Genomic DNA, 17,949 nt, shown 5'->3' with positions numbered 1-17,949 from the left:
GATCCACCCACTTCCTGCACAGACCAGATGGATAAGTTCAATGAATATGGGAAATAAATCACCACCTCTGCATCTTTGGAGATTTTTTGATGCTAATGTCCAAAATCCTCCCTCCACCCCCTGCCAAAAATGCAATATCGGTTTTGGTTAATTATTTTTGTCAGAAGAGGAAATTCCATAATCATTCTTGGTCCACAGGTTGGGGAGCTAATGGAATGGTTCTGCTAATTGCAGAGTAGGTAGGTATATTCCAATTATAGTTTTAGAGACTAGGAAAATATCACAGAGTGGGTCCCCAGACCCAGTTTGAGATGCAATACATCCAAAACTCCATTTATCACCTACCTAGCCACCAAAAACCTTGTTTGGTAGAATACAGAGGCATTGGAGGTTCCAGGAATTAGCAAAAATCAAAACCCAGTGGTAAGAAGCTCCTATACGAACTGCAGATTTCCTCAGTCCTCAGATCCAAAGACCGTAGATCCCAGTGAGGAAGTCTCGGGGGCAGATATCTCGCACACATGGGACCATGTTTCTGGCTCTGTCGTAGATTTCTTCCTCTGGAGGGCCCACAGTCACCTTCAATCATGTGCTTCTGGTACATCAACTGGCTTAGGTCTGAGATGAATGAGGGACCAATGAGTCTACATTGTGAGGACTGAAATTCAGCTCTTGTCCCCAAATCTAGCTTCCCCTGTTATACAGACCAAGCCAACATTTAATGTGCTTCCCGTCAACTTTATTCCAGGACATGGTGATAAAGTCATTGCCACCAAAAATGCCCGTTGGTCCAAATATTCTGGTCACCACATTGAGTAAGTGTGGAAGGAGGAGAAGAAAGAGGGCAGGAAAGATATTATCTGTGACCGTGACCAAAGTCATCTGGTATTGCCTTTCTCTGGTCTCATGTTTCAAGCTAGTTTTCTCTGGAATTAGCCTTATTCTTACAAAGTACTTTTGGGAATTCTTTGAAGACCCCAAACTTGGGACACTGGGTTTCATTTTTCTCTGGGTTTAGCTGCTTGATTTTCTCCTTCAATCTCTGGGAATCTGGGGGTCACCTATCTTTAGGGTCACCTTCCCCTTCTGCTCAGTCTTTTTAGATTCTGCCCCTAGCAGCCCACGTCTGTTCTATAAGAAACATTTTACTCATCAGTAGGAAAATATAGCTCTTCTCCTTCCCTCTCTCTCTTTCTTTATCCCCCCACCCCATCCCCCTCCCTCCCTCTCGCGTCTCCGCTCCTCTTCTCTTCCCATCTGCCCCACAGGTCTCACTTTGAAACCCTTCAGGTGTATATCAGTTGCCAGCCCTCCCCCAGGTACACAGGCTGCATCCAAGCTACCCAAGTGGTTTTCCTGAGGTCCCTCTTGCTAGACTGGCAGCTTTGGGGACATCAGATGAAACTTAGCATTTCTGTCACATACGAGTGTTTGATTATATCCACATGAATACACAAGAAATAATAGCAGTGATTACATCAGGGCAGAGGAACGGGGGGGGGGGGGGGGGGACTGGAGAGGGATGGAGACTTAGTTGTCGCCATCCCTTTTTGTACTACCCAAATTAATTTGTCCTTGCACATGTATTAGCAATTCAAACAATAAAAATGTACATATCACACTTGATATTAGATGATTTTAAAAAGTGACCTTTTTGCTTCTGACCTGACTGGACTGTTTTTTCAGGCAAAGATTGTCAAAGTCCCTCACAGGGTGTACATTGCCTTGGGGAAGGGACCAGGAAGCCAGTAAATCCCACTACTGATTAGTGACCTTGAGTAAGCTCCTACACTTCCTGGCCTTCTAACATGTGCCTTGCCATCCCCCTGGAATTCCAAGGAGTCAGTCCTGTCTATCAGACTCCAGTATGGCAGAGCCTCAGGCCTAAAGGACCAAGCTGTTCCTCCCTGTTTCAAAGATCAGCTGGGGCTGGGGAGGGGACAGTGCAGAGTGAGTTGTACTGTGATCAAAAAGCCCCATCTCACTCCCTATCAGGTGACTTGCAGCAGCTGGCATCGCAAGGATCTGAAACTTGTCTCCTGCTTGTCCTCCTGCCTCCTCTGAGTCCCTCCCCAAGTTGCTGGCTTGACAACTCACTGCCTCAGAGTTAGATTCAACCTTTCCACAGCTCAGGGTGCACCTTACACAAGGGGGCTATAGGCAGATAGCCACTTCCATATTTTATATTATTTAAATATAGAGAGTGTTTTATATATGGCATCTATATCATAGGATCCTTGTGAGAATTAAATTGGCTAATCTGTGCAAAGAACTTAGCTGGCATTCAAGTACTCAAGAAACACCAGGTAGTATTTAGTATTAGTATCAACCAGAGTATATGAATAGCCCCAGCTGACACACTGGGTCAGGAATCCAGGAACATTTCCTCCTCAGGTGCATCTCAGGCAAATCTCTCCAACAGACTGGGGAAGGAAAGGGTACCTCCACCTGTGAGGCCCACCAATGACTCCACGCCCATACATGCATGCCAGCATGCACACACAGACACATGGGAACAGCCACACATGCATGCCCCAAGCTCATGTGCACCCAGACAGAGGCAGCTCCCTTGAGCAGCTTCCCTAAGCTGTAGGACTTGGTACAAGGAAGGCTGGATTCAGGAAGACACCTCCTGGGTGGGAACAGGGCACAAGACCTGGACTACAGGCATTGCCTTGGGACATCCAGAAGGTCACAATTCACAAGTTTTCTGATGGACCCCCTCCCACTGTCGAACAGTAGGTGGATGGTTATCTAAGGGTTGCCAGTCTATGATAGGCCAGCATTTCTTCTCACAGGAGCCTAGTGAATTGTGGAAGGATTGTAGAAGCTACAAAGATGACTTGGGCTGCTACGAGCATCTGAACCAGGAGCCCCTCCCTCTGAAACTAAGAGCTGGGCAGCGATTCATCAGAGCTGGAGCTTCAAACATGGGCCATGCTGAGGGCCATGGATCTGCACTGCTCACAGAGGGTGGTCAGCCATCTCCCAGCCCATCTTTGGTGTGGACCATATACCAAAATCCACTCCAAAAGAGAATGAGAGAGAGCAAGAGAATGGGAGGGAGGTAAGAAGGGAAGGAAGGAAGGAAGGAAGGAAGGAAGGGAGGGAGGGAGGGAGGAAGGAAGGGGCGAGCGAGCCCTCAGAATCCTGAACAGGCCCTGGGATTGTCACAGATTTCTGTGGAGTCACTTCTGGGAAGCTTTTGCCTGATCCCCCAAACCAAGAAACCACACCCAGAGAGCTGGGTCTACAGAAATGGCCCAGAACAGGGAGCCAGCCTGAGTCTCACCTTCTCTCCAAGGTCCCCTGTAGGCCAGAGTGGTCAGAGCTTGACACAAGTGTGTCCTAGCAACATCTCACTCACTTCCCCTCCTGGAATTATACACCAGGCACAGCTGGCCCCAGGCTAGAGGATAGTTGGGGCTTTTCACAGGCTTCTGGCTTATATGCTCTAGCCATCCAGGGCATTAGCCTACCAAACCAACTGTCCCAAATGGCCATCTGGCCTCTCACCAAGCAGGGCCCATCACCTGATGCATATAACACGCCTGGAACAATGGACTTCCAATCACTACTTCCTGCCAAGTGACTCCTGGTGTGTGCCAGGTTTCCTGCCACAGTGTGAGCCTCATGGGCCAAGGCCAAGCCAGTCCTCCAGGTTCACACCTGCCCCTGGAGTCAAGGAAGCCCAGGACTGAACACAGAATGACTAGAGGGTGGGACTGATGGACCCCCAGGGCGACTGTCGTGCTTCCTTCTGCACACACAGGCTGGCAGAGCCTTTAGCCCACTGTCAAAGCCTGAAGCAGCTTCCCAGGATCTGGCAGAAATTCCGAAGCTTCCCTTTTCCTGAGTGGCGAGCAGTTTCCCCTATGGTGTAGTCACACTGCCCCCTGCTGGACAGAATGTGGCATGCCAGGAGGGGCTGCGTCTGTGAACACTGCCAAGCCCCTGCTGTGGGGAAGACATTATGCACAGGGTAAGTACTCAGTAAGTATCAGTTATTGTTATTCAGTTACAGTGTTGCTGATGTTGTTACAAGGTGAGGGCAGACACAGAAGAAGCCAATTGGGCAGAGTAGCATCAGGGGTCTAGAGCCAGCCTTAGGAGATCAGTGGGATTTAGAAATTCATATGGGACCTGGCAGGAGAGGCAGAAGGACACCACTGCTTCCTGGCTCTCTCATGCTGTCTGTCCCAGAGTAGCTGAACACAGTGAGGCAGCTGCTTGTCACCCACTGCATCTCAAAGGCACCTCCCACAAAGTAGAAGGGCTCCACCAGTCTGTCCCCTATTGCCTCCGCAAGCACCTGTGTTTGCCAAGTTGTCTCTGTCCCATCATTCACACACTGCAAACATTTGCTGATCTGATTCAGCTTCATTTCCACTGTAGTGGCTCAAAACCTCCAGTGAGCCACCATGACCTTAGTGTTTTCATTTTCATTGAGATAATGGAATGATAAGATATGTAATTGTCAGAGTTAATCATTTAACAATACAGTAGACCTTGTAATTAAAAATAAGCTGAAGGGAGCCAACAAGTAATTATAATATTTCAAGGGCCAATTATACAAAAACTTCCTCTCCTGTGCCAGGAGAGCAAGAAAGAAAGAATGAGATTCATAGCAGCTCAAAGCATACTATACATCATGAAAATCCATTCCTCAAATTCTGGTCTATCAGAAAGATTTGGATACTGGTTTGCATCTTCATATCTCTCTCTCTCTCTCTCTCTCTCTCTCTCTCTCTCTCTCTCTCTCTCTCTTGATTTCAGTTGCCTAGTCTGTCCTTGAACTGGGGATCCTCCTGCCTCAGCTTCCTAAGTCACTGGGATTACAGGTGCTTGTCACTGCACCCGGCCATCATAATTCTGACCACCATGTCGTACACTCCCTCCATGGGGGGGAAAAACTGCTTCTTCAGAAATCTAAGCCCGCCTGTGGAAAGGCACTATACATTCGAACATTATCATCCAGGCAGTGATAAAGGATCAAAAGAAGAAATGGATTGTGCCACTCAGTGGGAGGGGCAGAGAAAGGATGGGGCCACCAGGACAAGGCATGGTCAAGGGCATGCTCCATTCATAGGGTCCAGAGAAGCACCCAAGCCCCAAAACGGAGGCTTTATCCTACAGCATGGCCCAGAGAACCTCCAAATGACACCCAGCAATAAGACAGCCCTACCTGCTTTTCTTTATTTATGGAAAGAGCATGACCAAGGAATGAAGTCCAAGGTATATTTGCAAAACTAACAAAAGGAAGCCCAGAATGCATCTCTGGAAACCTAGGAAGTCTCAGGAGTCTTAGAACCATCAGGCCTTTCAGAGAACTCCCTTCCACAGAAACAGGATTTTCTGAGAATCCTGAAAATCCTATTTGAGGAGTGTGGATTCACTTTCCCAAAGAACACACAGAACCCCCAAAATATTCACCCTGGCAACAATCTCCCTGTTTCGGTGAAAGACTTGGGATAGTAAAAACAGGGCTACCCTGCCGCAGTCTGGCTGGGCACAATCAGGAGCCACTTGTCAAAAGAAACTAACTTTATTTTTAGAACCACACACGCCAAACAAAACAGCCTCTCAGGAAAAAACCCTCAGAGCCCCAACTGCCACCACCGGCTTTCCACAAGCCTCTCTCTCCAACACAAGCCTCTCTCCACCTCCCCAATCCTCCTGCTCTTGAGGCCGATTGGCTGGGTCATATGGGCGGAGCCAAAAAAGTCCCCCAATGAGCAGCTCCGTGGTCTGAAAGGGCAGGGAAACAGCCCAATGAGCATCACGGCAGAGGAGCCAATCAGCTAGATGTTGCTGGGGCCCCTGTGAGCCAATCATCAGCCGGCAGCTGGAAGTTTGCTGGGGCCCCTTCGGCTGTGGCTCTCAACACTACTCCTTTCTAACTACCAGAAACTTCTCCACAGACTGAGGGCATCCATGATGGAGTCCACAGGGCCACACCTAATCCTACCCTGTGGGTAGACCTCCTCAAGTTCAGTCATCTGCTCTGGGATAACTGATGAGGAGAGAGAGAACCAGAAGGTGTCCCAGCTCCCAAAAAGGCCAGAGATCATTCCCATCTTCATCTATGAAAACAATTAGGTATGAGCTCCTAAGGGGACTCTGCTAAGAGTTAGGGGTGGAATAGGCAAAGCCAGGGGTCCCCCTCAAAGTGGTACTTTCAAGTTCCAAAATAAAACCTCTGGGTCCCTTTCCAAAATAAATAAATAGATAAATTTGGTTCATATGTTCTTTTCTTCAAAGGTGGAAAAGATGAACTTTTTGCAATTTTTTAATTCATTTTCTTTGGAACCAAGATTTGACCCCAGTAGCCAATTCACACACCATGTTCTTGAAGAATCTTTCCCTCATCCTGTATCCCCACCTCAGCACAGGGCCTGGCTCAGTATGAAATGTCTGCTACATGAATAAGTCGCCTGTGGGCTCTGGCGCAGGGTGAGATGCCAAGCTCCACATTCCTTTGAACGTGCAGCATGTCTCAGAGTAACTTCTCGGCTCTGGTGTTTGACTTGGCTGGGCCTCCTTCCTAATAGGCTCAAAGACATCCCTTGTGTGCCCTCTCCTCTGGAACACTGTTTACTACATGGCTTTCTGCCTGCCAGCCCAAAGCCAGGAGTCCAGCCCATGAGTTAATGACTTTTAGCAGCAAAGAATCCCAGGAGACCTTTGAGTGAGGTTCCCATCCTCCTCAGCCAGGCAGCTCAGCAGCCTTTACTTCCTTCCTGCACAAGGGCAGGCTGAAACAGGCAGAACTAGAGTTTTTTAATGAGAGCTGAACACTCTTTTTATTTGTTGGCAACAATAAGGTGAAAGAGTTCCAGGATCCAAAATAATCTTGCCACCAGTGCTGTCACATCCAAGTCCCTTCATTTGGAGCATGTTGAGCACAGGAAGCACAAGACATCATACCTGTGCCCTTGCAGAACCTCACAAGTGACTGACCTATTACTTGTGGAGACCCAAAATAGGTAGGAATCAGAGAGTGGCTAGCTCTGCCTGGCATCTGTCCCAACATGTTTGCCAACAAATGCTTCATTTCATTAAGAAATGAAAAGGGGAACACTTGCCCCCAAGTAAGATGGAGTGGTTGGTAAATAGTCTAGTCCTCCCACTGTAAATAATTATAAAAATAGAAGCTATATAACCATATTCATATTCATATACTTCATGTGTACACACGCACAAATATCTAATGCCATACATATATGGCCATGATTCAGGCAGCCGATGCACGCAGTAGAGGACTATGATCCCTGAAAGACAGGAAACTCATGAGAGAGTTGGACAATCACCCAGCCACCCAACTCTCTGCTTGAGGACAATTTCTCAATCATGTTTCAAAGAGCTAGAGGCCAAAAAGCATGATATTTCCATGGAGATGACGATGCAATCAGAGTTTGAAACAGTTAAAGCATCTGGAATCTGGGAGGTAGGCTGTTGGAGAGAAGAAAGCTGTAAAGGTAGGGCCCAACAGGCCAATGAAGGAGATTCTGGGAAATCTGTGGCTGAGGGCAGGGAGAGAGCACCTCAGGCTTGTCACTTGTAGCTACAGGAGTAGATGAAACTGCCCTCAACAGTATGGGCAGGCAACATCCAATCTGTTGGGCCTAAACAGAACAAAAAGGTGAAGGAAAAGCAAATTTTGTGAGTATGCATTTGAGCAGGGACGTCCATCCTTTCCTCTTCTCAGCCATCAGACATCCATGACCCTGATTATCAGGGGCTGGACACACATCATCATACCCCTCCGTACTTTACCCCACCCTCATTTCTCAGAACTTCAGACTCAGACCAGGACTTACACATCAGCTCCTCTTGCTCTCAGATCTCTCGTACGCCTCAGCTTGCAAACCTCAGATGCATCTAATGCATCATATATCTAATAAATGATCAAGCCAATATATCATGCATCTGTAAGTGATCAAGACCTAAAATAAATAACACCTTAAAATCAACAAAAATCAAAGAATTCAGTGTAAAAATAGGCAGAGGACTCAAATAGAGAAATCTCCCAAGATATAGAAATGATCAATAAACACAAACTCAATATCCTTTTTCATTAGGGAAATGCAAATCAAAACTGCAATGTGATATCATGCCACACCTATTCAGATGCTTACAATGAAAACAAATAAATAAAACCCAGAAAACAAGTTTGGGCCCAGACATAGAGAAATTGGAACCCTTATACATTGCCAGTGGTAATGTAAAATGGTGCAGCTGTGGTGGTAAAGAATATGGCAGTTCCTCCAAACACAATATAGCATTACCAGATGACCCAGCAATTTCACTCTTCTGTATATACCCAAAAGAATTGAAAACAGGGCCTCACATGACACTTGTATGCCAATGTTATTGCAGCAATATTTACGTTAGCCAAAAGGTAGAAATACCCAAGTGTTATGACCAAATGAATGGACAGATAAAACATACTATATACATACAATGGAATGCTGTTCATCCACAAAGAGAGGTGAAGTTCTTATATACACTACACATGAATCAACTTCATACATTATGCTAAGCAAAATAAGTCAGACACAAAAGAAAAATATCAAATGATTCCAATTTATATGAAAAATTTAGAATAGGCCAATTCATGGAGACAGAAAGTACAATACAGATTTTCAGGGGCAGGTGGGGGATGGAGTTATTGCTTAATGATTGCAGAGGTTCTGTTGGGGTGATGAAAAAAATTTGAAAATAGTAATAAGGATGGCACAACAGTGTGAATGTAATTAATATCATTGAATTTTACACTTAAAATGGCTATCATGATAAAATTTATGTTACATATATTTTACAACAATATAAGTTTTCAAAAAACCTCAACGGCAAAAAGCAAATCATTAAGTTGGGCATGGTGATGCACACCTGTAATCCCAGTGGCTCGGGAGGCTGAGGCAGGAGGATTGCAAGTTCAAAGCCAGCTTTATCAAAAGTGAGTCACTAGGCAACTCAGTGAGACCTTGTCTCTAAATAAAATACAAAATAGGCCTGGGGATGTGGCTTAGTGGCCAAGTGCCCTCGAGTTCAATCCCCAGTAACCAGTAAACCACCCCCATTAAAAAAAAAAAAAAAAAAAGCAAATCATTGAATTATAGTCAGAGCAAAAGACATGAACAGACATGTCACTGAAGAGGATACACAAATATATGAAAAGATTTTAAAATAATTAGCTATCAAGGAAATACAAACTAAAACCATAATAAGATAGATATCACTACAACCTATCAGAATGTCTAAAATAAAAAATAGTGACAATTCCAAATGTTAGCAAGCTTGCAGAGAAACTGGATCACTCCTACATTGCTGGCACGAGTGTAAAACTGGACAGCCAGTCTGGAAACCAGTTTAATAGTTTTATACAACTAAAAACGCAACTACCATATGACCCAGTAATTGCACTCCAGGAATTACTATACCAAGAAATGAAGACTTCTGTTCACACAAAAACCTGTACACACACATTTACAGCAGCTTTATGCATTAATAGCCAAAAGCTGGAACTAACCCAGACACCTTTCAGCCCGTAAAGGATTAAAGAAAATGCCATACCATGGTGCACCACTCAGTAAGGGAAGAGAGGGAACCACTGAGACTTGCAACCACCTGGATGAATCTCCAGAGAATAATGCTAAGTGAAAAAGACAAACCCCAAAGGTTATATACTGTATGTTTTCATATGTATGTGTATATATATATATATATATATATATATATATATATATATATATATCATTCAAAATGACAAAATTATAGAAATTTTCAAGAGGGCTAGGGTTGTGGCTCAGTGGTAGAGTGCTTACCTAGCATGCTTGAGGCACTGAGTTCGATCCACAGCATAAATGTAAAATAAAGATATTGTGTTTGCTTAAAAAATAAATATTTTTTAAAAAATAAAAGAAAAGAGATTAGTGATTATTAAGGAGGGGCTGGAAGTGGGGAGCTACAAAAAAGCAACAAGTAGGATCTTTGTGGTGATAGAAGTATTCTGCATCTTGACTTTATCAAAGCCAATATCCTGTTTGTGCTATAGTGCTACAGTTTTGCAAAAGTTATCATGGAGGGAAGTAGGGTAAAAGGTACATGGGACATAGTTATTTTTCACAACTGCATGTGAATCTATAATTATTTTGAAATAAGTACATATAATTATATATTTTTATATTTAATATATGTTAAATACTGTCGTGAGCAGTAAATAAGTCATTGCATTGAACTATGGACACCTGGACAGTGAGCCTCGCTTCTGGGAATCTTCCCTTTGGAAAGCACCAAGTGAAATGCCCATTTGCAAGGTGATTTCTGTTGATAGGGAGAATTTGGTGATTGTCATAGTTTGAAAGCCTTGAATTCAAATCTCAGCTACCTGAGGTAGAAGAGATGGGCATAAACTGATAAGCCCTAGCCAAACTGTTCTACTCAACTGTGTCCTGTTTACCTCAAGAAGCCCTTCTACTGTGAATTTCTTTGATGTTTAAAACCTATAAAATAAACACACAACCTCTCATTGAGATCAGACCCATCAGACCTGATCAGCCCACCAAGTCTTGCTTCCACTCATAATTGAGTCTTTGTCTTTATTTCTATAATTTCTAATTTCCCTAATCCGACCCACCTCCTGCCTTCAGAAGAACTGTTCAATCACCATGCAGGTATTCAGAGAGAAAATATTATCAAATTATTAAGATACGTAATTAATACATCAATATATGTATAATGTAAAATCCAAATATAAATGTATTTGTATACATCTACACATATACAATGAAACAACACATTTTTGTGTATCAGTAGAAGAGTGAATAAACAAATTGTGGTCTATTTGTTCAATGAATACAACTCAGTAATAAAAAGGCACGAGCTACTAACAATGAACAATATTAACAAATCTAAAAATAAAAAAATAAAAACATGACAATTGAAAGAATGTATACTTTTTACGTATATGTATATGAAATTTGATTAGGCAGAACTACTCTCTAGGACAGAAACTAGAAAGTAGTTACCTCTGGAAGGTGGTAGACAAATTTTCTGAAAAGAGGCATTTGGGAGTTTTCAGGGGGCAATAGAAATATGTTAGTTGGAATTGTGGTTACACATATATACATACATATATATACATATATACACACACATATATACACACACATTTTATTTTATACATATGTATATATTTTTCATATATATTTGTCAAAACTGAACTGAACACTTAAAAAAATCTGTAAATTTGGGGCTGGGGTTGTAGCTCAGTAGCAGAGCATTGCCTAGCACACATGAGGCACAGGATTCGATCCTCAGCACCACATAAAAATAAATAAATAATAAAGACATGCTGTCCATCTACAACTACCAAAAAAATTTTTTTTTAATCTGTGAATTTATGTATGTAAGGTATGCTTCAATAAAACAGAGCTATAATTTCCTTTTTAAAAAACAACTTTGTCCCAGTGTCTCGGCAGGCTGAGGCAGGAAGATAGTGAGTTCAAAGCCAGCCTCAGCAACTTAACAAGGCCCTAAGCAACTTAGTGAGACCTTGCCTCTAAACAAAATATAAAAAGGGCTAGGGATGTGGCTCAGTGTTCAAGTGCCCCTGAGTTTAATCCCTGGGGGAAAGTGACATCAACAACATGGCAGAATGGGAAGCTCTGAACTCTGCCTCCTCCCATGAATGCACCAAATAAACAACCTATTGATCTATTCATGCCTCAGTTCCGGAGAGTGAGAGACAGGTTGAGAGATTCCTGTCTACTTGGCAACTAGGAAAGCAAAAGCTGAGACATATTCCCACCCTCGGTATGGGCCACAAAACTAGGAAAGTACTCCCTGACTCCCAGATGCTCCCTGTAGAGAGGAGGGTTCAGCCTTCACACACCACCATAACTCTAAGGGTCCCTCGCTTGGCTCTTAATTCCCAGCTCTGGTTGCACAGGGGAGTAAACACATGCCAGTCTCTAGACCATGGACAAGGTGGGAGGGGCACAGGGTGGGGGAGAAGATCAGTAGTTTAATAAGGGCACCCAATCACCTACAGGGCTGTATCCCCCAAAGAAGTGCCAGAGAAGGAACTTAAAAATTTCAGCCCCATATTTCTTCCAGGAGTGGTTTGTGACACTCCTCCAGTAGCTACTTGGTGACCTGGTTTCAGTTCACTAAGTTGTTAGGGAATTAAAGGGACAAATATTAGCCTGGCAGACAGCCTGTGGAGCAGACTAGCATTTCTCAAGCCTGCTCCTACAGCTGATCCAGCCCTAACTCCAATTCTATCAATCCCTCCTGGAAGGAGTTTGTCTACACATAGAGTGCCCCAATATTCATAGCTCCTACATGAGAACCCACATCTGAAAACCCCTACCTCTGGAAGCTGGGGGAACCAAGTATATACCTAGACTACAGAAAATAGTAGCTGTTTTAGCCATGCCCAGTGGCGCATGCCTATAATCCCCAGCTCAGGAGGCTGTGGCAGGAGTATCACAAGTTCAAAGCCAGCCTTAGCAACTTAGTAAGGCTCTAAGCAATTTAGCAAGACCCATCTCAAAATACAAAATTAAAAAGGGCTGGGGATGTGGCCAAGTGGTTAAGTACCCCTGGGTTCAATCCCTGGTAACAAAAACAAATAAATAAATATATAAATAATCTGTATTATATGAGCATGTAAGTACTTCCAGGGGCTCCATTCTAATGAACCCAGCCTAATTCCATTTTAAGATTGGGAGCCATCTCATCACAAAGTCATGAAAAGTTAATTTCTGTTTTACTATAAATTACTGCGATTTCTAAACTTGCTTGAAATGCCTGCCTGTGCCTTGAACTCACCCATGCCTGGCTTTCCCTGACCAGATAACAACTCTCTCTGAAACCTCAGTGGCGCCTCATAAATTCTGGCGTTGGGATCTAAATTTACTCCCTAACTTGAAATGTTGAGCCATTTAGATCATTAACCTACTATCTACCTTTGTATTATGCTTGTCAAAATCCAGATATCTATAAGTTCTCAAGACACCCCCCTTTGCAACTTTTTGTGCTATAAAACTATGCTCCTAGAGAGCTAGGGTACTGTTCTCTAGCCCAAGGTTTTTGGGAGAGACAGTCCTGGCCAGAATTACAAGCTTGCTTTAATTTGATTTAAAATTGGAGTCAGTGGTCTTTTCTTTGTGTCGTGGTTTAACACATTCCTCAGGAGCTATGCAGAAAAGAGGCTTTAAAAACACAGCACCCTGACGTATGGCATTTATGAAATTCCCCAACTCTTACAGCTATCTCCCAAAGACTCCATCCTAAACCTTTTACCTCTGAGAGCAGAAGGAAGTAGGCATAAGAGCCTCCCTAGATCCCAGAACAAAGTTTTGGTTTTAAATGGATATGCAAGCACTTCAAGGGCTACAGATACTGTCCTCGGAGCAGTACCAAGAAGAAACAGGAAGGTGCGGCTCTCATTTTCTCTCTGAAAGGAGCTTATGGTACACAATCCCAGTGACTACTCAATATCCTGGCTTCTAACAAATTTTCGTCAAAGAGCTAATGGGACAAAGAAACAATATGCCCTCTGGTAGCCAAAGCCCGAGCTCAGGGCTTTATGAAGTCTCCCTCTAGCTCACCCCAATGACAAATCCAGGCCCATCATTCTTCATGCAAGGGGTATGGCCATGCACTAAATGTCACAACTTCTTCAGCTCCCATCCAAAGGATGGGTTCCTTAGCAAACTAGTTTGCACTGCATTCCTGAGTGGCCTTAGACCACAGGAAACAGAGAGATGCATGTAAAATAGGCCCACTTCCATCAGCTATCTCCCCAGAATCAGAAGGCACAGCCTGAACATGAGTACAGGCATTTCCCACAGAGCCTTTACTCAGCTGAGCAGAGAGAGTGAAAGATAAATGCTCACACTCATCTTTACCATGAAGATCAAAGGAACTGGAATGCAGAGCCACCACTCTGACCTTTCCAGATACACAGAGATTCTGCCTCCTACCCTTGAGGTCTTACGATACTGCAAGACATGGCATAGAAAACCACCAAAAAAAAGTCAGAAATCTGGTCAAACACAGAGATTTAAGAGGCACCTTGTCTTTATAGATTGATGAGATCCTCTCTACCAGCATGACAAGACTAGAAGAGTAATTATCTTATCTGATTTATAGATACCAACACAGGGAAACAAGGAAAATGAAGAAACAGGAGACATATTTCCAACAAAAGAAAACTCTCCAAAAATCAACCCAAATGAAGTGGAGATAAATGATTTACCTGACAGGGAATTTAAAATAATGGTCATAAAAAATGATCACCAATACCAAAAGAGCAATGTGAGGAAAAACTGAGAATTTCAGCAAAAAAGATATAAAATGTTCCAAAGAGAAATCATAGATCTGAAGAATAACTGATCTGGAAAATTCAATAGAGGATTTTAATAGCTAATCAGATCAAGCAAACAATAGGTCACTAGATATCATCCAATATGAGGAACAGAAATAAAAAAGAGTAAAGACAGTTAATAGACACGGGATGACCTATCTATTATTGGCAGGCCCAAAAAAGAAAGGAACAAAATACATTTTTAAAGAAATAATGGCAGAAATAGAAAATAAGAATAAACCTAAAGGATATTATTTTGAGTGAAATAAGCCAGACAGAGAGAGACAAATACTGTATAAACTCATTTATATATGAAATCAAAGTCAAACTCATAGATGTAAAGGCAGAAATGTGGTTACCAGAGCCTGGGGGGTCAGGAGTGGTATAGCTGACAAAAGGGAAGATATTGGTCAATGGGTATAAAGCTATAGTTAGTAGGGACAAGTTCAGGTGCTCTATGGCACAGCGAGGTGACTATAGCTAATAATAATGTATTATATATTTCAAAATAACAATAAGAGCATTTTATATGTTCTCACTTCAAAGAATTGATAAAAATATGAGTTGATAGAATATCAATTACCCCAATTTGATCATTTCACAAGGTAAACATATCAAAACATTACATGGTACCATAAATATATAAAATTATTTGCCACTTAAAAATAAAACTCAAGCCAGGCATGGAGGTGCACGTCTGTAATCCCAATGGCTCAGGAGGCTGAGACAAGTTCACAAGTTCAAAGCCAACTTCAGCAAAAGCAAGTCACTAAGCAACTCAGTGAGACCTTGTCTCTAAATAAAATACAAAATAGGGCTGGTGATGTGGTTCAGTGGTCATGTACCCCTAAATTCAATCCTCAGTACACCCAAAATAATAAAGAGTAATAAAAACTCAATAATAATAATATTTACAACCAACTAAGGGTTCATATATAAAAAAAAGGACTCTCCCAAACTAATAAGAAAAAGATAGGGCTGGGGATATGGCTTGGTGGTAGAGTGCTTGCCTAGCATGCACAAGGCCTTGGGTTCAATCCCCAGCACTACCACACACAAAAAGAGGAGGAGGGATATACCTCAATAAAAAATAAATTACAAACAAGCATTTCACAAAAGAGGACAGCCAAATATCTAATAAACATATGAAAAAAAAATAATCACTATGATTATTTATCAAGGAAAAGCAAAGTCAAACCACTATCCCTCAGATAGGTCACGAATAATGTCAAGCCTCAGCAAGGAACTGTTCCCTTTAAAACAATAGGAAACTCATACAGTGCTAGGGGTTGTTACAATCATTTTAGAAAATTGTTTGGCATTAGCTATTCAAGTTGAACACATACATTCAACAACTGAACCTTCTAAGTATATGGCTACAAAGCCACAAAAATGTGAGAATATTCCTAATAGTATTATCCATAATTGTTTGAAACTAGAAACAATTCAAATGTCCATCAACAGTAAACTAGATAAGCATATGGCAGTATATGTTTCACAACACATACAATACAGCAAAGAAAACGGACTGCAGCCACCCACGGAACTAATATGATGAATCTCACAATCCTAATGTTGAATGAGAGAAGCCAGTAGTACAAAAGTACATAACACATACTGCATGATTCAATTTATGAGAATTTACAAACTATACCAGATGATGGGGTTTAGGGATATTTACTTCCATGGTAAATCTAAAAAGAAATACAAGGGCTGGGCATGGTGGCACACACCTGTAAGCCATGCAACTCTGGAAGCTGAGGCAGGAAGACTGCAAGTTGAGGCCAATCTCAGCAACTTAGTGAGACCCTAAGCAACTAAGCAAGAGCCTGTCTCAAATTTTATTTATTTTTTTTTTAAAGGGATGGGATTGGGCTTGGGTTGTGGATCAGCGGTAGAGCACTCTCCTAGCATGGGTGAGGCACTGGGTTCTATCCTCAGCACCACATGAAGATAAATAAATAAAGCTATTGGGTCCATCTAAAACTAAAAAATATTTTTAAAAAGGGGTCATGTACCCTAAATTCAAAAAAGGGGGGAACTGGGATTATGGCTCAAAAGCACCCAAGTTTGGTCCATAACTTCCAAAAAGAAAAAAAAAAAAAGTTGGAGGTGGATAGAAGGGAGTAATTGCCATAAATTAAAAATGATAGCTCCCTGTGGAGGCAGGGTGAAGACAGTGCTTTAGTGCTTGGGCAGAGGGTTTGGGGTACCAGCAAAGTTCCAGTTCTCTACCTGGACAGTAGTTACACAAGTATTTGCTTCATAATAAAATGTTAGGCTGTATACTGATTTTATTGGGGTTTTTTTGTTTGGTTTGGTTTGGTTTTGAGGCAGGGTCTTGGTAAGTTGCTAAGATTAGCTTCGAACGTATAATCCTCCTATCTCAGCCTCCTGAGTCACTAGGATTACAGGCATGTGCCATCAATGCCCAGCTGATTTTATGTATTTCCTTATGATGTGCTATGTCATAATCATAATAAAAGAAATTTTTAAAGAAAGGAAAAGAGAACATACCTAAATTATTGAGGACCTTTAGTAATATTTTCTTCTCACATTTCTTTAGCTGTCTTGTGTTCTAGAGCAATAGGGAATCGGGAGCCTTATCTAAACAAAACAAAACAAAAACTATCTACTCCCCCTAACAGACCTGGAAGGTCATAAATCACCAATTTTAAAAGTAGGAACTGAGTAACAAAAAGCTCAATCAAGGTCATCCAGCCCCTGCCCTACTCCACACCCATCCTTTCCCTGCTTTTCTCCCTAGGTCTGTATTTCTAAAGACCAAGTAGAAGCAACATGGGCCAAGCCAACTTTAGCCCCAATAAGGCCCAAAATGTTTGTTATCCCTTGAGAACACTGACCCTTCCTCACTCCCAAGGAAATGGCAGGAAATATGTTTGGCCTCTTTCTAGAGGCCACAGAATGGCCTGGGGAAGACTCTGAGCCTTGGGGTCAGGCCCAGAATGGGAATCCTGACCTCTGAGATTCTAGGGCCCACCACAGCTCTAACCTGCTCCAAGACACTGCTTCCCATGGAAGGGTCTCAGGTGTCAGTACACCCAACCCTCATGCCTGCAAGAGAGGACATCCAGGAAGTAAAGGAGTTCCCAGCAGAGAAATTAGGCAGTTGAAGGTTTCAGTGCAGAGATATTAGAGTGACAGATAAAGACTTCCTAAGTAGGAAGGAAGGGCTTTTAAATCTCAAGCTTCATTACTGATAGAAAACAAATCAAGGATTATTTTCAGAAGGAGCTGAAAGAGATATAAACTTAAGAGCTCATTCAGTAGAAGCTGTTGCTTATCCAAAATCAAATCCCTTGAGTTACTTAAGCTGCCTAGACAGAACGTCATGAGAGATCAGGCTCCTGACATATGAGTCAGAAATGGTCCTCATTCCATTCTAGAATCTGTCCAAGCAACTTCCCTTCCTCATGTCAAAGTGAAAACACAGGTGAACAAAATCCTACTGTAAAAATTATAGCCAAGGCTGTGCTGGATCAGGCCAAATAGACCTCAAACCTCAGGGTAGCTTTCTTCTGTTGACTTGGAAAACATCTTGCCCTCAGAAG

Source organism: Marmota flaviventris, chromosome 5 (genome assembly GCF_047511675.1).
Source record: "Marmota flaviventris isolate mMarFla1 chromosome 5, mMarFla1.hap1, whole genome shotgun sequence".
NCBI classification, from domain to species: Eukaryota; Metazoa; Chordata; class Mammalia; order Rodentia; family Sciuridae; genus Marmota; species Marmota flaviventris.
This window is presented reverse-complemented; position numbering follows the sequence as displayed.